At 42.3% G+C, this 19,820-nt stretch overlaps 1 protein-coding gene across 4 annotated transcripts in view; it reads right to left on the bottom strand.

Moving 5' to 3' along the window:
- Window positions 1-19,820, bottom strand: part of TBC1D1 (TBC1 domain family member 1) — a 233,458-nt gene that overhangs the window by 176,263 nt on the left and 37,375 nt on the right. The window lies entirely within an intron of this gene.

The following is a 19,820-nucleotide window of genomic DNA, read 5'->3' on the forward strand; positions in this document are numbered from 1 at the left end:
GATTTGTAAACGTTGCCACTGCAACAGGTACCTTCTTTTATAAAGCCACTGTTTCTTCGTATAAACAAAACATTACAGTTTTCTGTCATATTCTTTTCAGCTTTGTTATAAATGCATGTTGTAAAATAATAACTTTCAAATAAGATCCTTCTCTCTTGCCAACACTCAAAATCCCCACGTTTTCCAATGAGTCACAGCTGACTTTTTTTTGGCTGTAAACTCCAAACTAGAATCGTCACAATCTACATTTTAAGTTTATCAACCCATATCTGTTCATCAGATTCCATCTAAAAGACTTAAAATGGGCTGGGCCAGGTGGGTCATGCCTGTAATCCTAGCACTCTGGGAGGCTAAGACAAGTGGATTGCTTGAGTTCACAGGTTCCAGACCAGCCTGAGCAAGAGTAAAATCCTTGTCTCTAAAAACAGCCGGGCATTGTGGCAGGCACCTATAGTCCCAGCTACTTGGAGGCTGAGGCAAGAGGATCACTTGAACCCAAAAATTTGAGGTTGCTGTGAGCTGTGACACCACAGGACTCTACTGAAGGTGACAAAGTGAGATTCTGTTTCAAAAAATAAAATAAAAGTCTTAAAATGTATCCCATTTCACTAGTGTAGAACAGGGCTGTCACTAGTATAAAACAGGCATTAATGTGGTATTGATTTCAAATATAGAGGCTTTGTATGAGAATCCAAGATGTTCCATCATAACCAATTGTATCTGCTCATTTCTGTGTAGAAATACGCTGGCCAGTTGTTTGGTAAAGAAGCAGCCTGTGGCTCAGTTGGTACGGCGCCGGCCCCATATACCGAGGGTGGCGGGTTCAAACCCAGCCCCGGCTGAACTGCAATCAAAAAATAGCTGGGCGTTGTGGCGGGTGCCTGTAGTCCCAGCTACGTGGGAGGCTGAGGCAAGAGAATGGCTTAAGCCCAGGAGTTGGAGGTTGCTGTGAGCTGTGTGACGCCATGGCACTCTACCGAGGGCCATAAAGTGAGACTCTGTCCCTACAAAAAAAAAAATAAAGCAGCAGCACACACCATTGAAAGCTACATATGTAACACATTTCCATGACATAAACCTCCCAGGCTGCCTCGAAGTGCTGCCTTTTGCTTCTGAGCTCTTGAGAGATCACACCAGATATGAGTCTGTGGCCTTATTTGGGGGCCAATACCAATGATTTGGATCAGCCACATTACAATCTGAGCCACATTTATCCAACCACATTTAAGTACATTATTCAGTTTCCAGTTGTACCCTAGGGCTTGTCATATACTTCTTACCAATAAGATTTATAACCACCAGTTCAATTTTGTGAAAATGCAAATTGCTTATGTGAGCAACATTCCCCGTTCTTTGTGTGAAAACAGTCTTCCATCAAAGCATCTCACATTTGCACAGGCCAGCCACTGTGGGGCACCTGAGCACTGCCACCCACCAATGTGACAAGCAGAATCAACAAACTACACATGCAGAACTTAGTTCTAAAACTTTACTTCTTTAAAAACTTTCAGAAAAATATTATTTCAGATAATTTTTTTTTCTTTTTTATTGTTGGTGATTCATTGAGGGTACATAAGCCAAGTTACACCGATTGCAATTGTTAGGTAAAGTCCCTCTTGCAATCATGTCTTGCCCCCATAAAGTGTGACACACACCAAGGCCCCACTCCCTCCCTCCTTCCCTCTTTCTGTTTCCCCCACATAACCATAATTGTCATTAATTGTCCTCATATCAAAATTGAGTACATAGGATTCATGCTTCTCCATTCTTGTGATGCTTTACTAAGAATAATGTCTTCCACTTCCATTCAGGTTAATACGAAGGATGTAAAGCCTCCATTTTTTTTAATGGCTGAATAGTATTCCATGGTATACATATACCACAGCTTGTTAATCCATTCCTGGGTTGGTGGGCATTTAGGCTGTTTCCACATTTTGGCGATTGTAAATTGAGCTGCAATAAACAGTCTAGTACAAGTGTCCTTATGATAAAGGGATTTCTTTCCTTCTGGGTAGATGCCCAGTAATGGGATTGCAGGATCAAATGGCAGGTCTAGCTTGAGTGCTTTGAGGTTTCTCCATACTTCCTTCCAGAAAGGTTGTACTAGTTTGCAGTCCCACCAGCAGTGTAGAAGTGTTCCCTTCTCTCCACATCCACGCCAGCATCTGCAGTTTTGAGATTTTGTGATATGGGCCATTCTCACTGGGGTTAGATGATATCTCAGGGTTGTTTTGATTTGCATTTCTCTAATATATAGAGATGATGAACATTTTTTCATGTGTTTGTTAGCCATTCGTCTGTCGTCTTTAGAGAAAGTTCTATTCATGTCTCTTGCCCATTGATATAAGGGATTGTTGGCTTTTTTCATGTGGATTAATTTGAGTTCTCTATAGATCCTAGTTATCAACCTTTTGTCTGATTGAAAATATGCAAATATCCTTTCCCATTGTGTGGGTTGTCTCTTTGCTTTGGTTATTGTCTCCTTAGCTGTACAGAAGCTTTTCAGTTTAATGAAGTCCCATTTGTTTATTTTTGTTGTTGTTGCAATTGCCATGGCAGTCTTCTTCATGAAGTCTTTCCCCAGGCCAATATCTTCCCGTGTTTTTCCTATGCTTTCTTGGAGGATTTTTATTGTTTCATGCCTTAAATTTAAGTCCTTTATCCATCTTGAATCAATTTTTGTGAGTGGGGAAAGGTGTGGGTCCAGTTTCAGTCTTTTACATGCAGACATCCAGTTCTCCCAACACCATTTATTGAATAGGGAGTCTTTCCCCCAAGGTATGTTCTTGTTTGGTTTATCGAAGATTAGGTGGTTGTAAGATGTTAGTTTCATTTCTTGGTTTTCAATTCGATTCCAAGTGTCTATGTCTCTGTTTTTGTGCCAGTACCATGCTGTCTTGAGCACTATGGCTTTGTAGTACAGACTAAAATCTGGTATGCTGATGCCCCCAGCTTTATTTTTGTTACAGAGAACTGCCTTAGCTATACGGGGGTTTTTCCGGTTCCATACAAAATGCAGAATCATTTTTCCCAAATCTTGAAAGTATGATGTTGGTATTTTGATAGGAATGGCATTGAATAGGTAGATTGTTTTGGGAAGTATAGACATTTTAACAATGTTGATTCTTCCCATCCATGAGCATGGTATGTTCTTCCATTTGTTAATATCCTCTGCTATTTCCTTTCTGAGGAGTTCATAGTTCTCTTTATAGATGTCCTTCACCTCCTTCGTTAGGTATATTCCTAGGTATTTCATTTTCTTTGAAACTATGGTGAAGGGAGTTGTGTCCTTAATTAGCTTCTCATCTTGACTGTTATTGGTGTACACAAAGGCTACTGACTTGTGGACACTGATTTTATATCCTGAAACATTACTGTATTTTTTGATGACTTCTAGGAGTCTTGTGGTTGAGTCTTTGGGGTTCTCTAAGTATAAGATCATGTCGTCAGCAAAGAGGGAGAGTTTGACCTCCTCTACTCCCATTTGGATTCCCTTTATTTCCTTGTCTTGCCTAATTGTATTGGCCAGAACTTCCAGCACTACGTTGAATAGTAAAGGTGACAGAGGACAACCTTGTCTGGTTCCAGTTCTAAGGGGAAAAGCTTTCAGTTTTACTCCATTCAGTAAAATATTGGCTGTGGGTTTGTCATAGCTAGCTTCAATCAGTTTTAGAAATGTGCCACCTATGCCTATACTCTTCAGTGTTCTAATTAGAAAAGGATGCTGGATTTTATCAAATGCTTTTTCTGCATCTATTGAGAGGATCATGTGATCTTTATTTTTGCCTCTGTTAATATGGTGGATAACGTTTATAGACTTGCGTATGTTAAACCAGCCTTGCATCCCTGGGATGAAGCCTACTTGATCATGATGAATGACTTTTTTGATGATAAGCTGTAATCTATTGGCTAGGATTTTGTTGAGAATTTTTGCGTCTATATTCATGAGTAAGATTGGTCTGAAATTCTCCTTTTTGTTTGGGTCTTTTCCTGGTTTTGGTATCAGGGTGATGTTTGCTTCATAGAATGTGTTGGGGAAGATTGCTTCTTCCTCAATTTTTTGGAATAATCTCTGCAGTACAGGAATAAGCTCTTCCTTGAAGGTTTGATAGAATTCTGGAGTGAAGCCATCTGGACCAGGGCATTTTTTGGTTGGAAGCTTTTTTATTGTTTCTTTGATCTCAGTGCTTGAAATTGGTCTGTTCAGGAGCTCTATTTCTTCCTGGCTGAGTCTAGGGAGAGGGTGTAATTCCAAATATTGATCCATTTCTTTCATATTGTCCAATTTCTGGGCATAGAGTTTCTGGTAGTATTCAGAGATGATCTCTTGTATCTCTGTGGGATCAGTTGTTATTTCCCCTTTATCATTTCTGATGGAGGTTACTAGAGATTTTACTTTTCTATTCCTCGTTAGTCTGGCCAATGGTTTATCTATTTTATTTATTTTTTCAAAAAACCAACTCCTTGTTTCATTAATTTTCTGAATGATTCTTTTGTTTTCAATTTCATTGATCTCTGATTTGATTTTGGAGATTTCTTTTCTTCTACTGAGTTTAGGCTTAGATTGTTCTTCTTTTTCCAATTCCATAAGATCTCTTGTGAGATTGTTGATGTGCTCTCTTTCTGTTTTTCGAATGTAGGCATCTAAAGCGATGAATTTTCCTCTCAAAACTGCTTTTGTAGTATCCCACAGGTTTTGGTAGCTTGTGTCTTCATTGTTGTTATGCTCAAGGAAGTTAATGATTTCCTGTTTTATTTCTTCCTGCACCCATCTGTTATTCAACAGAAGATTGTTTAATTTCCATGCCTTTGGGTGGAGTCGACCATTTTTGTTAGAGTTGAGTTCCACCTTTAGTGCCTTATGGTCTGAGAAGATACAAGGTAAAATTTCAATTCTTTTGATTCTGTTGATATTTGTTTTGTGTCCCAGGATATGATCAATTTTGGAGAATGTTCCATGGGGTGATGAGAAGAATGTATACTCTTTATCTTTGGGATGGAGTGTTCTATATGCGTCTATCAAGCATAGTTGTTCTAGGGTCTCATTTAAATCTCTTATATCCTTGTTTAATTTCTGTTTAGAGGATCTGTCCAGCTCTGTAAGAGGAGTGTTAAGGTCCCCTGTTATTATGGTATTATCAGATATCATATTGCTCAGACTTAGTAAGGTCTGTTTCAAGAATCTGGGAGCATTTAAATTGGGTGCATAAATATTTAGAATTGAAATGTCTTCTTGTTGTATTTTTCCCTTGACCAATATAAAGTGACCGTCTTTGTCTTTTTTGACTTTAGTTGCTTTAAATCCACATGTATCTGAAAATAAGATTGCAACTCCTCTTTTCTTCTGAATTCTACTTGCCTGCAAAATTGTCTTCCAACCCTTGACTTGGAGCTTTAATTTGTCTTTTGAAGCCAGGTGTGTTTCTTGCAGACAGCAAATGGATGGCTTGTGTTTTTTAATCCAGTCAACCAATCTATGTCTCTTCAGTGGGGAATTCAAGCCATTAACATTTATTGAGATAATTGATAAGTGTGGTAGTATTCTATTCGTCTTATTTTGTGAGAGTCCATTGCTTAGTTTTATCTTTTGCATCAGTGTGGAGGTTAGGTTCTGTCCTTTAATTTCTGAGTTCTTACTTTGCTGCTGATCCATTGTGGTGGTCAGTGTGCAGAACAGGTTGAAGTATTTCCCGTAGAGCTGGTCTTGTTGTGGCGAATTTCCTCAATGTTTGTATATCCGTAAATGATTTGATTTCTCCATCAATTTTGAAGCTTAGCTTAGTAGGGTACAGAATTCTGGGCTGGAAATTGTTCTGTTTAAGTAGATTAAAGGTAGATGGCCATTGTCTTCTTGCCTGGAAAGTTTCATTAGAGAAGTCTGTGGTCACTCTGATGGATTTGCCCCTGTAGGTCAACTGGCGCTTACTCCTGGCAGCTTGCAGAATCTTTTCTTTTGTCTTGACTTTGGACAGGTTCATCACAATGTGTCTTGGAGAAGCTCGGTTAGAGTTGAGGCGACCTGGGGTCCGATAGCCCTCTGAAAGCAGTGTGTCAGAATCTTCGGTGATATTTGGGAAATTTTCTTTTATAATATTCTCTAGTATGGCTTCCATTCCTCTGGGGCATTCTTCTTCCCCTTCTGGAATTCCTATAACTCGTATGTTGGAACGCTTCATAAAGTCCCATAATTCTGACAGTGAACGTTCTGCTTTCTCTCTCTTCTTTTCTGCCTCTTACTATCTGAGTTATCGCAAAAACTTTGTCTTCTACCTCTGAAATTCTTTCTTCTGCATGGTCTAACCTGTTGCTGATACTTTCCATTGCATCTGTAAGTTCCCTAATTGACTGTTTCAGTTCCTTCAGCTCTGCTATATCCTTTTTATATTCTTCATATCATTCATCTCTGATTTGATTCTGTTTTTGGATTTCCTTTTGGTTATTTTCCACTTTATTAGCAGTTTCCTTCATTGTTTCCATCATTTCTTTCATTGTTTGCAACATGTGTATTCTAAATTCCCTTTCTGTCATTCCTAACATTTCTGTATAGGTGGAATCCTCTGCAGTAGCTACCTCATGGTCCCTTGGCGGGGTTGTTCTGGACTGGTTCTTCATGTTGCCTGGAGTTTTCTGCTGATTCTTCCTCATGAGTGATTTCTTTTATCTGTTTCCTTGCCCTAATTTTCCTTTCACTTCCTCTTGCTCTTTAAGTTCTCATGCCTGGGGACTAAGGGTTACAGGACCAGAAGGGTGAGAAGGTTGAAGAGCAAAAAAGGGATGAAAGAAAGGAGGACCGAGTGATAAGAAAAAAAAAGAAAAATAGAGAAAGGAGAGGGGGTGGGTAAAAGGAATATTGACAAAAAGAAGAGAGGCACAGAAAGAGGGAGACAGAGCAATATAGGTGTACAGTAGGGTAGTTTGATACAACCTTAAAAAAAAAAACCACCTTCTGGGGGTGCCCAGTTGGGTGGCTCCCTTTAGGTCAGCAGCTCTTTGCTAACCTGATCAGACACAGTACCCCACCTCCACCAAGTAGAGAGGAAAGACAAAAATGCTATAAATCAAACCAAAACAAGCAAACAGAAAACTTTGCGGGATAAAATTGGGTGGAAAACCAAATAATAGCGGTAGAAGCACTAACAAAAATGAAGTTCTAATTATTGAAATAGGCAGCAATGGGAAATTATAATTAAACTAGAAAAATTGAGAAAGAAAAAGGATCTGTATGGAAAAGGTTGAACTTAAAAAACAAAACAACAATGTACAACATCAGAATAAACAAGAAAAACAACCAAACCAAAAAAAAAAAAAAAAACCACAACCAAAAACAAAGCAGTATATATATGTTATTGAATATTGTCTGGGCAACACATGGTCTTCTGGGGTATGAGATGTTAATCACAGTTCTGATACGACTGGAGGCTGCTAGTTTCTCAAACCCCAGCAGATAGACACCCTAAATCTCTCTTCAGCCCACTTAAAAGGCTCTTTGAACTTGTTCACTTGCTGAGCAGAAGCTTTCCCAGGGAAGTGCTTGTTGCTGGAATCACTGCTGAAGTGGCTATCCACTTACCCTGTGTGCCAAAACTGGTCTCCCTCTACCCCCGAGGGTTAGGGCTGCAAGGCGGCTCAGACCCCGCCCTTAGGCTACTTGGTCACTGGGTTACCAGTTCCCACCCAATTCTAGCTCTGCGACCCTGAGGGCGGAGCTTGCTGGGGCAGATCGCTCACAATGGCTGCCTGTGACCCAGAGCCAAACACTTTTAGCTCCGTCTGGCTCAGCGGCTCAGACTGGGGCCCTAGACAAAGGCCAAAGTTCTCTGCACTCCCGCTCAGGCTTTCCCCAAGGCAGTTCAGCTGAGTGCCGAGTCCAAAGACACCAAAACAGTTCACAGGTAAGGCCTTTCTGGTTTGCAGTCTCGCTGCTACTGAACTTACAGTTGTGGGCGGGTTTAGACGGCTTGAACACACGCGACCACTTGCCAGTTTTCCACTGTTTTAGTCCTCCTCTTGGGGTCCAGAAGTCTCTCGTTGACTCCCTGTATCCTCTCAGGGGTGATGATAGGCAGATCCCACCAGCCAGAGATGCCTGCAGTCCTATCTCTCCAGACTCAAGGTGCCCAGATGCAAGGAAGCTGTTACTCGGCTGTCATCTTCTATGTGATATATCAGCACCAGTAATTCTTAACTTCTTTGATTATCAGTTTTCCATTTTTCTTGCTTCCAAGGCAGGAAAAGATCCAAACTGTAGTTTTTTTTACTTTTTTTAACCCGATGTCACTCTTGGTATGTGGTGTTCAATTGTTCCAGGCTCAGTGAGTCAAGTGTAGTCTTGTTTGGAACAACTCCACTAATTTGGGATTATTTTGAGGCCAATGAGATGTACGCTGGTCCTTTCAACAAAGGGTGCCAGGGAAAGGTCCACGTGTTAATCACTCAAACAGCCTCAAAAGCACTGCTCACAATGTGCTTATCGCTGCCCACAGTCCGGCCCTCGCTTGCTGCGTCCGTCCGTCGGTCCCATGAGCCTTGAAGGGAGGGTGAGAGGGGTGTCCCCTCGGCTGGGACCGGCCCTCAGCGAGGTGAGGAGAAGGAGTCGAGAGTGGAGCCGCAGCGGCGGCGTCGGCAGGCGCCAAGGATGCTGCCGATTCCCCGGGGCCGAAGGTGTCGGCGAGGCCGTATCCTCCGGATTGCGGCGCCCGGAGCGCAGCGCTCGCCCCTGATAATTTTTTATTTTATTAAGAAGAACAGGCTGGGCACAATGGCTCACACCTGTAATCCTAGCACTCTGGGAGGCCGAGGTGGGAGAACCACTTGAGCTCAGGAGTTCAAGATCAGTCTGAGCAAGAGCAAGACCTATCTCTACAAAAAATAGAAAAAAATTAGCTGGCAATGGTGGCAGATGCCTGTAGTCCCAGCTACTTGGGAGGCTAAGGCAGGAGGATCACTTGAGTCCAGGAGTTTGAGGCTGCTGTGAGCTATGATCACACCACTGCACTCTAGCCAGGGTGACAAAGTGAGACTCTGTTTCAAAAAAAAAAAAATAAAAAAGAAGAGCAGAACTCTTTACATGAGACATTCTAAACAAGAAGCTGTGCCTTCAGCCATTTAAATCAATTAAAGCAAAGGCAAATGATCTGTCAAAGGAGTAACTGCCCTCCAACAGAACTCAAATTTTGCTTTCCCATAGAAACAATAAATGCCATCACATCCCTGATCAATCTCAAGCAAGAAAAACCTGGTTGTATTTAACACAACAAAATACAATAAGATGTTCTGAGAGAAAGCCAGAGTTAACTGTTCGCACATCCTTACCCTAAGTAACTTACATCCTTCTGAAATGGTTGAATATTATAGCAAGCATTTGCTAGTTTTCTACACTTAGAGCACTTTTTAGCCTATCCAGCATTGCATGACTGACTTATTAGGGAGCAGGTGCAAGCATGACTCCCTCTGCTGACAGGAGGGGGACAAGTGTTCACTCCTGTTTTTTCTGGCAACTTTTGAGCCGGCAGTTAACCTTGGTTCAGCCAATCAGATCTTCTGTCTGGGATTTTGACTCTCCAAGGAGTAACGCCATCACAGGGTCGATGAGAGCTGACACCCAAGGAGGTGGTGAGGCCACTGCTAGTGACCAGAGATGGCAATGCCAGGGACAGCAGTGTCTGACAGCACTGGGGTGCCCTCAGCAGGGTATTCCTGGAATGTGACCTTGGCTGTGGTTCTACCCGCTTGACTTCCCTGCGCACTTGCCAGGCCTGATGCTCTGGCCTTTACAAGCATCCTGTGAACTCCCTGGCATAATTCCGATAATTCATCTTTCTGCTAGGGTTGGTAAAGAACCAAAGAACTCTGACCTCCTGTTTGTTCATCACTCGCGTGTTCATCCAGCAAAGTACTTATTAGCTGCCTAGTATGTGTGGAACACGGTTCCAGGCGTGGGGATTCTGCAGTAAACAAAACAGACCACAGTGTCTCCCCTCGAAGAGATTATATTCTGGTACACCTCTTCCTACCAGACCCTGCCCTTCCTTTAACCTTCTCCAGAAGTCTGCTGTACTAGAGGATTTATACTATCCCTCGCCCTCAGGCAAGCTACCCCTTCTCAGTTCCCCTTGACATTAAGGAAACAAGGACCTTTCCCTGTCCTTCTGGCCTTGCTCAAATTCTACTCTTCAACACCAGGAATGGTCATTCATCATCACTCCGTAAACACGGGCACCTAGATTGTGCCAGGGGCTCTGCCGGGAGCTGCAGATACAATGTTGAGTTAGTCACTCCCCTCAAATAGATCACAGCACAAGGACAGACAACATTCAAATGACAGAAGTCCTTCCTCATCCTCGGTTTGGCCTTCTGTGGGGTTAGCTACCTGTGGTACATTGTGAGGGAGAGAAAGAAATGGCATTCACATAACTTTTATTACAATACATTCTTATCATTGCTCTAATTTATTATTAGTTATTGTTGCTAATCTCTTACTGTGCCTAATTTATAAACTAAACTTCATCACAGCTATGTATACATAGGAGAGACATTACAGTACAGGATCTGGTATGTGGAATAGCAGCGCAATACTCAAGAACACGGCGTGTTAGATGTGGTGTCAGCTCGGTACGGAGGAAGTGATGTAAGCAGTGGGGAGGGGCAGGATAATGGCTGAGATGGGGGAGCAGGATGAAGAATCTCATGAACTTCCCGCAACTTGGTTCTCAGACCAATCAGAACCCACATAAGAGTTTAAACAGGGGAGACAGAGGAAGGAGGCAGTGTCACATCTGCAAAGTTGAGGTCACTCTGATGGCCAGTGACTTAGAAAGGGGAAAGATGCAGGAATGGCGGTTAAGAGCCTGCCAACGTCACCCAGGTGAGAAATACTATGTCCCGGATTAGCAGGGATGGGACAGATGAAACGAAGCCGGAACATCCAGTTGTCATTAAGATGCAATCAAGAGGACTTTCTGATTGATAACAGGGTGTGCAGAAGTCACCAGTGACTCCCAGTGTCTGGCTGGGGGAGTTGGCCATCCTGAAGAGGAAATGACTTTAGTCTGGGCATGTTCAGTCTGGAGGGAACTGCCTGGTTGACAGCTGGATATGTGGCTTTGGCTTTCAGTGCAGACCCAAGCTGGGGGAAGGGATCTAGGGTTATAGGGATAGTCACTGAGGTCATGGGGATAGTGAGATGACCCTGCAGTGAATACATTCACGCAGTGGACTGTATTATTCTTACAATATTCATTGCTCCTCCCTGGGGAAGGATTAGATTTTAGCTCCTTATTGATGTCATGCTCAGCCGTAAGACCTGTTTAGGTCAATGAAATGTGAGTGGAAATGACGTGTCACTTTCCTTTCGTGCAGAAGCCTCAAGGCCGGCCCAAGGTTCTCCATGTCCTCTTTTCCCTCTGCTATGACAAGCGGCAACGTTCTACAGAGAGAAGCTTCTCAGTCCGCCTGGGCCTCAGAATAAAGATTATGAGGAACCAAGCTGTAGCCAACTCACAATGAGCCTGTAGCTCGAGCAAGAAAGAAAGGTTGGTTGTTATAAGCCACTGAAGTTAGGGGGTCATTTGTTACAGCAGCAAAACCAAGCCTGCTCTGACAGACACAGCTGGGAAAAAAGCAACACAAGAGGAGACGGCACAGATGCCTCCTCCCATCCTGGTCTCCCTCTCACAGAGTCCTCAGAATGCTCCTTTCTGAGGGAATTCCAGGTCCCCCACCACTGCCACCAAAGTAAACTTTTCTTTCCTTTATTTTTTTTTTATTAAGACAGAGTATAATTCTGTTGCTCCAGGCTAGAGTGCCACAGCATCATAGCTCACAGCAACCTCAAACTCTTGGGCTTGAGCAATCCTCTTGCCTCACCCTTCCAAGTATTTGAGACTATGGGCACCTGCCACCATGCCTGGCTAGTTTTTTTTCTATTTTTAGTAGAGACAGGGTCTCACTTTGGCTCAGGCTGGTCTCGAACTCCTGAGCTCAAACAATCCACCCACCTCAGCCTCCCAGAGTGCTAAGATTACAGGTGTGAGCCACCGCACCCCGCCTTTTCCTTTCTTTTTCTGCCTGCTCTCTGGCATTTCTTCTGTCAGAAGCCATGTGCATCAGTACTCAGGCCTAGGGTGCAACCAGAACAGAGGACGGCAGAGGCAGCCCACCTTCCCCCATCCTGTGACTTAACCCTCTTCGCTCCATCTAGTTTCCAGTGCAGTTCTTGGGTTTGCTTCTGGCTATCTTTGTTCTTGGTCTTGACCCTGCCTGTGGCTGGGTTGTCTGGGCAGCTTGACGTCGGCACAGCCTCTGGGACATCCTGCCCCTGTGTGGTCTATGCCCCTTCTGACTCATCTGAGTCTCTGGCCTTGGCTCTGGGTGTGCACCCAGACAGACAGCTGTCTAGCCAGTTGTCCTTTCCGGATTCCAGCCAGTCTGGCTGCTTCTCATTCCACTCTCTGAGCCTTAGTCCCAGCATGGGGACCATCGCACAGTGGCAGACTCTGGTCAAAGCTTCTCATCCATCAGCTTTCCCCGGAAGCGATCCAGAGGGCCGCTGCTCACCCAGAACAAACCGACACGTGCAACTGTCTTCATTTACGCTGAACACAAGCCACACAGGTGGCTTCTGCTCACCTTTGACTTGGAACAAGGCTCTTCAACAGGCCTCCTGGGTCCCCCACCTTCCTGAGCTTCTCCTTCCACCATAGAGCAGGACTGAAAGCTTGACAAGGGAGTTTTTTTTCCAACTTACTAACCCTATGTCACTTCCTTTGATTTAGGTCCAGCCCCCAAACCGGGGGGCTGCCAGGTGCACGCCGTGGCCACCCCAGGCATGGGTAATGCAGCCTGCCCTTGACAATCACAAACAGGATGGGGGCCAAGATAATGAATCGCACCCATGTGTTATTAAGTTGACTCATCATTCCACATTCTGTATATGTTGTTCACAGTGGTTGCTATGCTCATTTACTGCAAGCTTATTAGATGGCAAAGTGCTAAACGTAACATATATCATCAATTTTGATTCTCATAGTCAGTCTCAGGGTACTATTATTCTCCCCTTTTTACAAATGGTAATGCTTAGCTTTTTAAAGTTTACACATATAAAAATTAAAAATAAATTTTAAAAAGTTTACACAGTTGCCTGAGGAAAACATATAGTGTCAGTTGAAGTCTAGGTTTGCCTAATTTCAGAGTCTTTATTTATTTATTTTTTTTGCAGTTTTTGGCCGGGGCTGGGTTTGAACTCACCACCTCTGGCATATGGGGCCAGTGCCCCACTCCTTTGAGCCACAGGTGCCTCCCCAGAGTCTTTATTTTTTTTTATTTTTATGCTGTATATGTTTGTGTTGGTGTGGGTTGGGGGTGTGTATAGACAGGCGTATATATGCAACTGTGTGTGTATACACATGTAGATGTGTTTATATAATTGTGTGCATGTATCAATATAGGTAAACACGTGTGTGCAGATATGCATATAGGTGTGTACATGTGTGTGTGCAAACATACAGGTGCATCTACATACACACTTATGTATGTGTGTAATGGAAAGTATCAAGATTTTCTGATCTTAGCTTAGGAAATAGGTAACATACTCTGTTTTCACACCTAGTATCACACCTATCACAACACAATATTCTAACAGAAGGCTTGGTGCCCGTAGCTCTGTGGTTAGGGCGTCAGCCACATGCACCGAGGCTGGCAGGTTTGAACCCGGCCTGGGCCTGCTAAACAACAATGACAACTACAACAACAAAAAAATAGCCGGTGTTGTGGTGGGAGCCTATAGTCACAGCTACTCGAATTGCCTAAGCCCAGGCGTTTTGAGGTTGCTGTGAGCTGTGACGCCATGGCACACTACCCAGGGTGACATAGTGACACTCTGTCTCAAAAAAACAAAACAAAACAAAAAACAATATTCTAACAGAAGTTCTATAATGCTTTTAAAATTACATTTTGTGTGGACGTTTAGAAGTTGCCGTGTGAGGAGAAGACATTAGGAGTCCTGGGATCTAGTCCCAGGTTTGCTAATACCTGGCATGGCCCTTCTCTGAGTTAAAGTTTCCTATCTGTAAAATGAAGGAGTTTGACTCCAATGCCTTAACAGGGACATATAGGCACCATGGTTCACGCCTGTAATCCCAGTTTTCTGGGAGGCTGAGGTGGGTGGATTGCTTCAGCTCAGGAGTTTGAGACCAGCCTGAGTAAGAGTGAGACCCTGCCTCTACTAAAAACAGAAAAACCAGCCAGGAGTTATGGCAGGCACCTATAGTCCCAGCTACTGGGGAGGCTGAGGCAAGAGGATCACTTAACCCCAAGAGTCTGAGGTTGCTGTGAGCTATGATGATGCCCCACTCTAGCTGGGGCAACACAGTGAGACTCTGTCTCAAAAAAAAAAAGAAAAAAAGAAAGAAAGAAGAAAGAATAAAAGAAAGAGAGAGAGAGAAACAGGAACATTCCTGCTCTAAAATGCCACAATTCAGAAAAAATGAAATGTCAAATTGGACCCCCGTAAAATAATATCTACATATTTAAAGCTGAATCACGCTTGTTCATAAGGAGTATTAGAATTTGCAATTTGATTTGCCAGTGACTTTTTCCACTTTCCACTGGAAGCCTTGCAAAATTATTTTCTCCAAGTATAAATAAGGGAAAACAGGTTTATTTCATATGATCTCCAGTCTAACAAATGCATTAAAACAACACATTTATGAAACATTGGTGGTATAATTCTTAGTTTTCGAAATAACTTAGAAGCTCAGAAATGAATAAAATTGTCTATTCTAAGTGTAGTGATCTAAACAATGCACTGTGAAAAGAATTGGGTAAGGAGAACAGACAGAAAGCTATTTTTGAAAAGGGAAGCAAAGGGGGTTCAGTCTGGACACATCCTGCAGAAATGACTCAGAGTTAAGTTTCAGAGATCTCACCAAAGATTCGGACTGTTTATTCTGGTAAAAGCCCACTAATCCGATCTGTAGATGCCACCTCGGAAGAAACAATGACAGATGACTTCAACATTTTCTCAGATGAGTCTAAATTTGTTAAGTCAAAACCCTACAGACTGAAACTGATGGGGGGGACAAATGGAATCCATACAGAACAGAAGGCTTTTAGATCTGATTCATTATTTTAAAATGTATTTCTTGATCCTATTCAGTTACTATCATCAGAGAAAAGCAAACCAGATTTGAGGCTCAAGGAAGAGTGGGTGGAAATTGTTTTACCTTGAAGGATGAATTTGCAACACATCTTGGGAACAAATTTGGACAGAAAGGAATTAGGGGAGTGGAAAAAGACCAGAGTATAATGAGGATAGCAGTTCTTTATTCTCAGGAATTTTGAGACAATTATAAATCAAATGTGTAAGTATCACACATTAGAGATGGTAACAACCACCCTTATTCTTATCAAAACCCAATATCAAGAAATCTCTTAATCTACCTTTTTTTCCATATAATACAGTAAAAATATGAGACTGTAAGATTCTCTCTACCTTTATACCTTGTGATAGTGAGATTTTATCTCTTAAATGTGCTTAATTTTTTACCTCTTTGTTCTTTGTCAGCTTAAATAATTATTTATTATTTTAATATCTGAAAAATACTCCCTTAGGAAAAAATATATTTAGCATTTACTCCATGAAATATAAAGTCTTCAGATGACTAAAGAAGGTTTGTTTTAAAATGTTACCTGTGCTAGAAAACCATAACCACAGAAGGCAGCATTTTGAGGAAAAGTTTAATGACTTGATGAGTTAATCCTATTTTTTTAAAGTTACATTATCTCAAATCTCTAGTTCATTTTAATTATTTGGCGTTTAGGACTGTGCTTTTATTTTCAGCTAGACATGATTCTAGGAAATCATTTTTATCTGAGGAACAATTAAAGCTAAGGACAAAAATGAAACCAATACAAAATGCACTTGAATTTGAGGAGCTCGTGAAATGTATGCTCTTTTTTGTTACAAATATTGACATCACATCACACATAGATCTGCCTTCTGGATAGACTATTTTAGTGCGTTTCTCAAATCTTAACATAGAAGTATAATATACTGCCTTGAAAATTTTTGGGCCGAGAGCAGTGGCGCACGCCCATAATCCCAGCACTCTGGGAGGCTGAGGCAGGTTAATTGCTTGAGCTCAGGAGTTCCAAACCAGCCTGGGCAAGAGCAAGACCCGATCTCTACTCTTACTAAAAATGGAAAAACTAGCCAGGCATTGTGGTGGGCGCCTGTAGTCCCAGCTATTTGGGAGGCTGAGGCAAAAGGATCACTTGAGCCCAAGAGTTTGAGGTTGCTGTGAGTTATGATGCCGCGGCACTCTACCTAGGGCAACAGAGTTAAGACGATGTCTCAAAAAAAAAAAAAAGAAGAAAGAAAGAAGGGCGGCGCCTGTGACTCAAAGGAGTAGGGCGCGTTCAAACACAGCCCCAGCTTAAAAAAAAATAAAAAAGAAACTGCAAAAGAAAAGAAAAAGAAGAAAAAGAAAGAAAAGAAAAATACATACATTTTGAAAAAAACATCATTATTTTGTCTAACAGTTGAGGATTGGAACTTAACCAAACTAAGTCTCCATCTTTTTAGTGACTGAATAGTATTCCATGGTATACATAGACCACAGCTTGTTAATCCATTCCTAGGTTGGTGGACATTCACGCTGTTTCCACATTCTGGTGATTGTAAATCGAGCTGCAATAAACAGTCTAGTGCTAGTGTCCCTGTGGTAAAAGGGGAATTGCAGGATCAAATGAGAGGTCTAATTTGAGTTGTTTGATTGTTCTCCATACTTCCTTCCAAAAAGATTTTATTAGTTTGCAGTCCCACCAGCACCGTAAAAGTGTTCCCTTCTCTCCGCATCCACGCCAGCATCTGCAGTTTTGAGACTTCGTGATGTGGGCCATTCTCACTGGGGTTAGAAGACTAAGCTACCTTCTGTCACTCTTTGCGTTCTCTGGAATTATATTTAAGTGGAGTCATACAGTATATGTTCTCTTTTGAGTGGATGACTCAGGATAGTAATTTTCTTTTTTTTATTTTTTTTTTGTAGAGACAGAGTCTCACTGTACCACCCTCCGGTAGAGTGCCGTGGTGTCACACGGCTCACAGCAACCTCTAACTCTTGGGCTTACGCGATTCTCTTGCCTCAGCCTCCCGAGCAGCTGGGACTACAGGCACCCGCCACAACGCCCAGCTATTTTTTTGTTGCAGTTTGGCCGGGGCTGGGTTTGAACCCACCACCCTCGGCATATGGGGCCGGCGCCCTACTCACTGAGCCACAGGTGCCGCCCAGGATAGTAATTTTCAGATCATCCATTTCTTGCACGCAGCAATAGTTAGTTCATTACTTTTCCTTGCTAAGTACTTTTTTTTTTTTTTTTGCAGTTTTTGGCCAGGATTAGGTTTGAACCCACCACCTTCCGGCATCTGGGGCCGGCACCCTACTCCTTTGAGCCACAGGCGCCATCCTATTTTTTTTTTTTTTTTTGAGACAGAGTCTCACGTTGTTGCTCTGCGCAGAGTGTCATGGCATCACAGCTCACAGCAACATCAAACTCTTGCGCTTAAGTGATTCTCTTGCCTCAGCCTCTCAGTATCTAGGACTACAGGCGTCCACCACAAGGCCTGGTTATTTTTAGAGACGAGGTCTCGCTCTCAGGCAATGTTCCATCTCAGCCTCCCAAGTGCTGGGATTACAGGGTGAGCCACCTCACCCAGCCCCGTTGCTAAGTATTATAACATTCTGTTGCATGAACACACGTGTACCACCACTTGCTTATTTGAGAACCACAAACCTGCTGATGGACATTCCCTCAATATTTCAAAATCTTTTTCATTGTGAAAATTAAGACACATACAGAAAAGTTCCCAAAATAGCTTATTAAGATATATGAAAACAGACACACGTATAACTATTGTCCAAGAAATGGATGACTCTGTCTATCCAGAGACGCTCCTGTGCCCAACCCAGCCTTCCCCAGGAAGGCCGTGACCCCAGCCTCTGAGTTAGTCCTGGACAACAAGCCGGTTCTCTTTCTGCCCATTTTGGAATTGAGATACACGGAGGCATGCAGTGCGTACTTCCTCCCATCTGGCTTCCTATGCGCAGCATTACACTTTTAAAATTCATCCAAAGTTTTGCACATAGTGTTGTTTGTTTCAATTGCTGTTTAATTTTCCATTGTGTTCCACGATTTGTCCAATGTACTGTCAATGAGCATTGGGGTTGTTTCCAGTTTTTGGTTATTACAAACCATGCCCCTTTCAACATCCCCTTCTTATCTTCTATCATCAGTGTGCACAGATTCCACTGGATATATTCTTAGGAGTAGAATAGGGTTGGGTGCATTTACCTTTTGTAGATAGTAGCAAACCACTGTCCAAAGTGGTGGCCATGTTCATTTTTCATTCTCTCACTCTCTTGCCTTTTACATATTTTCCCATCTTTTCCGCCTTTTTTCTTCCTTTTCCTGCTCCTTAAGAAGAATTAGCATTCTCCTCTCAAAGGTCAGTTAATGCCATTTAATTGGCTACAATGAGTTCATTGATATATCTCATGCTAGGAAGAGATTGCCCTTCTGAATTCCCATAAAAGCTGATATAAGTCTTCACTGATACCATATGCCAAGACGTTATCTCCCACACACTATGAAAAATCAGCCTTCCCTTTTCACGGTAACTGTCAGAAAACTTGGAGCCAACTTAACCCATCTGCAACAACAGGTCAGCGTTTCTAAAGTGTGAGTCACAGCCACCTACATCAGAATCACCAGGTGGCACAAGTTGACAATATAGGTGTCGGGGTTGGCCCGGGCGAGGTTAAAGAACTTGCATTTAACAAATAACCATGCAGAGAATACAGTGAATACTAAATTTTGGAACCACTGGTGTAATGCTACGCGGTATTTTATGGAACCACTGGTGTAATGCTACGTGGTATTACACTTTAACCTTCAATTCTGAGTTAATATAACATCCTTATCCTGGTGCTTCTTTCCTCTGTCACCCCACTTGTAACCCTTAAAAGATGTTTGTATTTTACGTATACCAACAAATAGGCTATGATCATTTTGGTTCAAGAGCTGGGCTGATAGATGAATACACAAATGCTAGACTAGATATATAAAAAGAAAAGGCCACTCTGTCTTCCCTTAATTACAGATACCACTAGCCACCACAAAAATCACCAAAAACAGATTAAGAAGATACAAATTACTGAATTCAATTGTATAGTGAACCATCTTACAATTTAGTCATGACAAATTTAAAGCCCAGTAAAGGGGGGCAATGATGGGTTCAGACTCACAGTCCAGAAAGAAGTTGTTTCCTTACCCAAGCCTAGCCTCGAGACCTTGCAAGAAGAATCCACAGCGATTCAGAAAACGATGCCGGTGGTTTGTTCGTATGACCTTGGATTTCGAAAAGTTACTTGTCTAAATGAACTATTAATAGTATAGTCTGAAAAGGGAAATTAAACAGCCATCATAAATTTTTCAAATGTAGAAATGACATCCATTTCTATAATAGAAAAGATTGGAATAGCTTGAAGTTGGATTTATTATATATGTATTTTCACTAAATTTCTGGCCACCCGCTGAACAGCCAGTCATCATTCCTCTGCCAGAAAGGGCCTGGCAGAAAATTGGCACAGTTTGGCTGTTTATTGTAAGCAGACAAGCTGCAAAATCCAGATCCAAATTTTCAAAAGTATACCGGCTGCAAGGGCTGGCTGCCTTACAGAGCAGGAGAGAAAGTCGAATCCAAACAAGCTGCACAAGAAGCAAAACAGAACAGAGGATCTCGCCACAGAGATTAAGAAACTATA

The sequence above is a fragment of the Nycticebus coucang genome, chromosome 23 (assembly GCF_027406575.1).
Source record: "Nycticebus coucang isolate mNycCou1 chromosome 23, mNycCou1.pri, whole genome shotgun sequence".
Classification (NCBI taxonomy): domain Eukaryota; kingdom Metazoa; phylum Chordata; class Mammalia; order Primates; family Lorisidae; genus Nycticebus; species Nycticebus coucang.